Below are 6,860 nucleotides of genomic sequence, written 5' to 3'. Positions count from 1 at the left end.
AGACAGACAGACAGACAGACAGACTGATAGACAGACAGAAAAAAGTCGGTCGTGTATGTTTGAATAACACACACATACATAAAGAAATATATCATGACACCTAGCGCTACTGACCACGTTCTACACAAGAGAAGTCATCAACTGCAAACGACGAAGAGTACGTCACAGACTAATCAGGTAGTGTTTCTCATATATTCAAATTACATGAACAAGTCAACCTGGAATCCGACCTTTGATATGCTTAGTGAAACAAATTTCAGTTAAATGTAAAAATAACAGAAAAAAAATCCGGAACGTGTGGACGCTTCATCAATGGCGGCAGCAGACGACGCAGGCAAGGAGTAACAGCATTAGCGATATTCCGGGAACGTTTCTGACGTCACCTGAAAAAGAAATACATCTGAATAGAAAAAAACCCACATGAAGAACAATATCGTCCCGATCGTAAGAACATTGTATTTTTTTTCTTCATTTTTTTAAGCTTTGAGAAAAAGGATTCAGATTTATGAAAAAGTCAAGTAAGTTAGACAACTCTACTGATACTATGCTTGTTTAGCATTAATGCTCCCCTTTTTCCTCATGTCATGGAAGTGATCGAGAGAACTCATATTTAGGCGGCTGGTCGAGACATAGAGAATACTACATGGCTTGCTGTGTCGTACCAGATTTACACGAGTTGTTTTTGGCTCACGTAAGTGTAGCCTATGCGTTGGTAAACTTTGTCTGTCTGTGCGTGCGTGCGTGCGTGCGTGCGTGCGTATGTATGTATGTGTGTATGTCTGTGGTAGAAACTTTAACATTTCCGAGTCTATGGATTACGTCAGTCTCGGTCAAAAGTGTTCGACGTGTGTGATAGAAACTATTTGAAGACGTCACATTATGACGTAAGAGGGTTAGACGTCACGCAAAGGAATTACTGAAAGTCTCGGTCATTGTTATTGTGAGCGGGCCGAGACTTCTTGGCAGATCCAGGGTCTCGCTTTCTTGCATAGTTTCACCTATGCTTACTGTGTGTGTGTGTGTGTGTGTGTGTGTGTGTGTGTGTGTGTGTGTGTGTGTGTGTGTGTGTGTGTGTGTGTGTATGTGTGACGGAGTGATTGAGTTTGTGTTACTGTTTGTCGATTTCTTACGGGAGCCTTGAAGGCTTCGCCTCTTGTTTTAAATATTGAACTGCGAGCGAAAGCGAGCTGTTCACTATTTGAAAAAGCAACGAGTGTAAATCTGGTACGGAACAGCAAGCCATGTAGTATTCTGTTTATCCTACATACTGTACTTACGTGTATTTTACTGAAAATGTCCTGCATTCGAGGCAGCTAAATTGAAGACGCTTGTTTTAGAACCTCGATCTCTTCTAAAGCCTCGTGCAATCTATTACGTCAAAGCAAAGAAACGTCACTCTGAAAGTGTGGCGTGACGTGTTAGTTCTAAAGATTCATCGAGGGTAATTAGCGAGCGCAATTTGTGTTTCTATAATGACGTTTGTCTCGGTGACTTTGGCATCATAAGCAGTGGAAAAACAGGTCCCTGCCAGACTTGCTTGACATGACCTCATTTACATGATATACACACGTGTGATTTGAACGATTATTATCTCACGGGTGTCTCTCTCACGTATGTAGGATAATACAAAATAGTGCATGTTTGGTTGCGTTCAATTAAAAAAAACACCCGAGGAAATCTTACTGGCTGAAACCGATCGATCGATCGAGTTATTTGTATTGTTGACCAAATACGACAATTTGACACAGATCTCGACAGTCATTGTTTTCCCTGACCACTGGCACGGTAATGGAGATCACTGGGTGTCTCGATCTATTGGTCAACGATACAACAAACGTACATTGACCTTTTCTTTGGAAAAAAAAGAAAGATCGAAGTTCCCTTTTCGCAACCGCTACAGTATCAAGGTTGAAGCGGAATAACTCTTCCAAGGTCTATATGCACACCCCAGCAGGGTTGTTTCCCATTTCAAATAGACGTTCATAGTTTGACCAAAATATGACATTTGATACAGATCGAGCAAGTCCTTATTCTATGAGACCGCGCTAGCCGTCTAGATCAAGGACTGTCGATACTAGTGTCAAATGTCATATCTTGGAGAACAAAAATACCGATAACATTGACGCCTCGATCCATTTATTTAAAGCCTCACTACTAGGATGTTCACCACCAGTCAGTGTTCAAACGAAAGGGTGTTTTTACAATGTGTAAAAGCCTGACAGTGTCGGTTTTTGGCTGTTCTATATCCCTTCCTCTGATTATTATTTCTTTTTGTTCACGCTTTTCTTGTACTTTTCAGTATTTCAAAATGTTTTTTCTTTCAAAATGTCTTTTGTCACTTGTTCAACTAAATTCTGGGATAATTACATTTTCATATATATTTGTTTGTTTTTATATTTAGGTGTTTTTGTTTTTGGAGTGGGGAAGCAATAACGAGGTCGTCGGTATCACTTTTGCACTGAGCTCAAATTTGCCCAATTGACCAATGGAAATCCACGTAACATATGAAATAGCAATATTATATTTAAATATATGTACTAATTGATAACATGGTTAATATCAATAACACAGAAAGAAACTCCGATGTTTACGGGACATACTCGCTATAAATATTTTGTGGTGTACCAATTCCTAGATCATCGTGCTACTTGTCGTTTTACTTGAACAGCGATACGAGCAAGGAGCCTCTTTCGCAAACTCAAATTACACGTTTATACAAGGTTTCATTTCGGCTTTAGGCCTATAGGGCGTTTAAGCTAACACAATACACAGTTAAATCACACATTCAAACTCAAGCCCTATGAGAGTGCACGCAAGCACAGCAAACAGCGATCTTAATAAAGACCAACCGGCACGGTTAGCCTAGTGGTAAGGCGTCCGCCCCGTGATCGGGAGGTCGTAGGTTCGAACCCCGGCCGGGTCATACCTAAGACTTTAAAATTGGCAATCTAGTGGCTGCTCCGCTTGGCGTCTGACATTATGGGGTTAGTGCTAGGACTGGTTGGTCCGGTGTCAGAATAATGTGACTGGGTGCTGCGACTTCTGTCTTGTGTGTGGCGCACGTTATATGTCAAAGCAGCACCGCCCTGATATGGCCCTTCGTGGTCGGCTGGGCGTTAAGCAAACAAACAACAAACAAACAAACAAACAAACAAACAAAAAATAAAGACCAACGCGAAGTAAACAGGAACGAATTTGCTTTTATGCTCTCTCTTGTAATATCGTTTTTAGCCGATTTTTCAAAATGTGTTTGTATTTGTGTCTCGTTCGCTCTAATTGTCCATCCGTTCTTTTGCTGTTTCTTATTGTCTCCTCAATTCTATTCTGCTTTCTTTATTGTCTCTCTGTCTCTCTCTACCACACCACCGTCTGTCTCTCGCCTGTGCGTGTCTGTTCCTATTTTGTCTGTCTGTCACTATGCTGTCTGCATGCCTATTTCTTTCTCTCTCTGCGAACGCCAACAACAACAACAACAACAACAACAACAACAACAAACAACTTTCTCTCTCTCTCTCTCTCTCCCTCCATCCTCTCCTTTTTCCCCTCTCTATCCCCTCTCCTCTCTATTCCCCTCTCTCGCCCTCCCCCATTTTCTCTGTCTCTCCCTCTCTCTCCCTCTCTCTCTTTCTCTCCCTCCCCAATTTCTCTCTCTCTCGCCCTCCACCCTTTCCTTTTCTCCCTCTCTATCCCGTCTCCCCTCTCTCTCTCTCTTCTCTCTCTCTGTCTCCCCCCTCTCTCTCTGTCTCTCTCTCTCTTTTTCCCTCTCTCTCTTTCTCTCTCTCTCTCTTTCTCTCTTTCCCTTCCCCAATTTCTCCCTTTTTCTCTCTCTCTCTCTCCCTCTCTCTCTCTATCTCTCTCCCTCTCTCTCTCTCTCTCTCTATTTCTCTCTTTCCCTTCCCCAATTTCTCCCTTTTTCTCTCTCTCTCTCTCCCTCTCCCTCTTTCTCTCTCTTTCTCTCTCTCTCTCTTTCTCTCTCTCTCTCTTTCTCTCTCTCCCTCTCTCTCTTTCCCTCTCTCTCTTTCTCTCTCTCTCTCTCTCTTTCTCTCTTTCCCTTCCCCAATTTCTCCCTTTTTCTCTGTCTCTCTCCCTCTCCCTCTCTCTCTCTCTCTCTCTCTTTCTCTCTTTCCCTCCCCCCAATTTCTCCCTCTCTACCCCCTCTCCTCTCTTTCTCTCTCCTACCTCCCGACGTAGTCGTATCCCCCGCTGGCGTAGATGTGACATTGGTATCACCCGCTGGCGTAGATGTGACATTGATATCACCCGCTGACGTCATCATGGAGCTCAGGCTAGCCGAGACGCTGGTGACAGAAGACGCTGTACCTGATGTATTCGACGAACCTGCTGTCGTAACTGTGGTAGTAGCGGATGTCGCAGTTGTTTCAGCATTGGAAAAAAAAAGAGGGACAAAAAAGGACATCTGACTAGTGACACGGTAAAAATGTTTGCACGGTGAGTTTAAACGTAATTATTTCTTGTACAAAACTCAAAGATTTATTTGTTAAAAAAGAAAGAATATAATGAAATCGAATATATTTTAAACGCAAGTAAGAAAGAAAGACAGACAGAAAGAAAGAAATAAACCGTGAAAGAACAAGAAAGAAACAAACACACAATGAAACAAAAAGGAAAAAAACACCCATGTAAGATCCTATAAATATTGTGAGAGAATGAAAATAAACAAGAAATTCCTCCGATAGGAAAAACACCTCCGTCAAAGCGACAAAGGGAAATAACCTTCTCAGTTGGTGGCAGTGAGAATGGTTATTTCCCTTTGACCAACGGGGGTGTGGCTCTATAAGTCCTTGTATAATTTTAATCCACCAATAACTCCCTAACCGTGTGTTTGACTGGTCCCAATTTTTGTAAGGACCGTCTCAGGAATGTATAGAACCTGTTCACCAAGTTTGGTGACGATCGGTCCGTTCATTCTTGAGATCTACTTGCGAACACAAACAAACACACAAACAAACACATCGAGTGAAACCTATACACACCCCTATACCGGGGGTGTAAAAAGAAAGAAGGAACGCAAAAGAAAAGTGAAGAGGAATTATACAGACAAAAATCAAAGAGAACGAATTTAAAAAAAAAAATCAGATAATGAGCAAACAAACGAGTTATTTAGGCCTGCGTAAAGAAAATGTCACATCGAAAAAACAACTTTTATTTCGAACGTAGCAGAAGAAGGACGGAAAGATATAAATGAAGGAAACATTGACAAAAAAAAGAAAGAAAAAGAACAAAAAGGATAAGACCATCCCTTGCCCAGGACACATACCAAACATCTACATCTTGACTAGTGCGCGCTGTGAGAAAAGACTACATTATATTAATTTTTGAAATAAGGATGAATGAATATGCGGTTAGAAATTCATTACTCCTTATTACAAAAGTTAATATAAATTCAACCGTAGTCTTTAGTAAAAATATCGTTCTATGTGATTGTAGATAAAACGTCATGTGTATCTTTGTGCTAAATATCATGCATTGTTGATGTATGATGTCGCTGTAATACCGTTTCCTAGAAATCAAATATGGCGGATGTTTCCATAGCAACGGCGATCTGCGGCCATTAATATTTACAAACGTTTTATTCATTGTTATAAGTCACTTCAATAACTAGCAAGAAAACTAGGTTATTCCATGTATTCTCCAAGTTTAATTTTAGTGACACACATCGCCTTAAGCATGTTTGGATGGATATACATGTAGTTTGCATTATTGACACTGGAGACTTTTAACAAAATTATATTAAACAACATCTCTCTGTGCAAAGGAAGCAGTCCGAATGTTGAATTTTTATGTTTTCCAATTGGAACATGATTTTTGTTTTTATCTCATGTAAAAGACTGGGCAGATCTCATACAATGAGTTCAATTGTTTACATTGCAAGGGCATTCCCTTTAAAAGGAAAGAAAGAGAAGAGAACAACAACTATAATATTGTTCATGTTAATAATAATAATGATAATAATAATAATAATAATAATAATAATAATGGACATTTGCTATAGCGCATAATCATATATATGCTCAATGCGCTTTACAATAACTAGAATTAACATAACTAATAATAAAACCATACACATATGTTCTCATCTGAGTAAGTTTTTCCTGCGTTTGCTTGTTATGCAAGCTCCTGCTACTGATATAGAACACAATTATGAGACAAAAAATACCATACCTGCCAAAATAACACAGAGAAACATCACAAGGTTAGGGGTAGTCATCATTTTGAATCTGCGTCGTATGATGGGCAGGCGGATAGATAAGATGGCTGAAACTGAGGGCGTATCTGGTTAAATGTATGCTTATATAGTAAAGTAGTAGGGTGGATGGTAGAGAGGGTGTGGCTCAAAGCTGAACAGATTTATTGTAATGGGAAAGATGAGACGGGATTGTGTGTGTGTGTGTGTGTGTGTGTGTGTGTGTGTGCTTGTATGTGTGTGTGTGTGTGTGTGTGTGTGTGTGTGTGTGCGTGCTTGTATGTGTGTGTGTGTGCGTGTGTGTATGTGTGTGTGAGAGAGAGAGACAGAGAGACAGACAGACAGACAGACAGACAGACGGACAAAGACAGACAGAGACAGAGACAGAGACGGAGTAAGTCACAGAGAGAGAGAGGGACATAGCGTGAGAGAGAGAAAGAGAGAGAGAGTGACAAAGACAGAGACAGAGACAGAGACAGAGTTAGAAAGAGTGTGAGAGACAGAGCGTGACAGAGAGACATAGAATCACAGAGAGAGAGAGAGAGTTAGAAAGAGTGTGAGAGACAGAGCGCGACAGAGAGACATAGAATCACAGAGAGAGAGAGAGACAGAGAAACATCAGAGGTATTTGCGTGCTAAGACTATTACTACTGTC

General features: G+C 40.7%; 1 long non-coding RNA gene across 2 annotated transcripts; it reads right to left on the bottom strand.

Annotated features, from left to right (window-relative positions):
• Positions 1-173: 173 nt before the first annotated feature.
• LOC138963824 (uncharacterized) lies at positions 174-6,301 on the bottom strand. Of its 2 annotated transcripts, XR_011454924.1 has the most exons (3): positions 6,184-6,301; positions 4,180-4,350; positions 174-383 (listed from the first exon to the last, which is right to left on the bottom strand). It is a non-coding gene; the product is annotated as an uncharacterized lncRNA (long non-coding RNA). The 2 variants fall into 2 exon arrangements; XR_011454923.1 differs by lacking the exon at positions 6,184-6,301 and having other exon boundaries at positions 4,180-4,372.
• Between the last annotated feature and the right edge of the window lie 559 nt (positions 6,302-6,860).

This window comes from Littorina saxatilis, linkage group LG4, assembly GCF_037325665.1.
Source record: "Littorina saxatilis isolate snail1 linkage group LG4, US_GU_Lsax_2.0, whole genome shotgun sequence".
In the NCBI taxonomy this organism is placed as follows: domain Eukaryota; kingdom Metazoa; phylum Mollusca; class Gastropoda; order Littorinimorpha; family Littorinidae; genus Littorina; species Littorina saxatilis.
The sequence above is the reverse complement of the archived record's forward strand: the minus strand, read 5'-3'. Positions and strand labels throughout refer to the sequence as shown.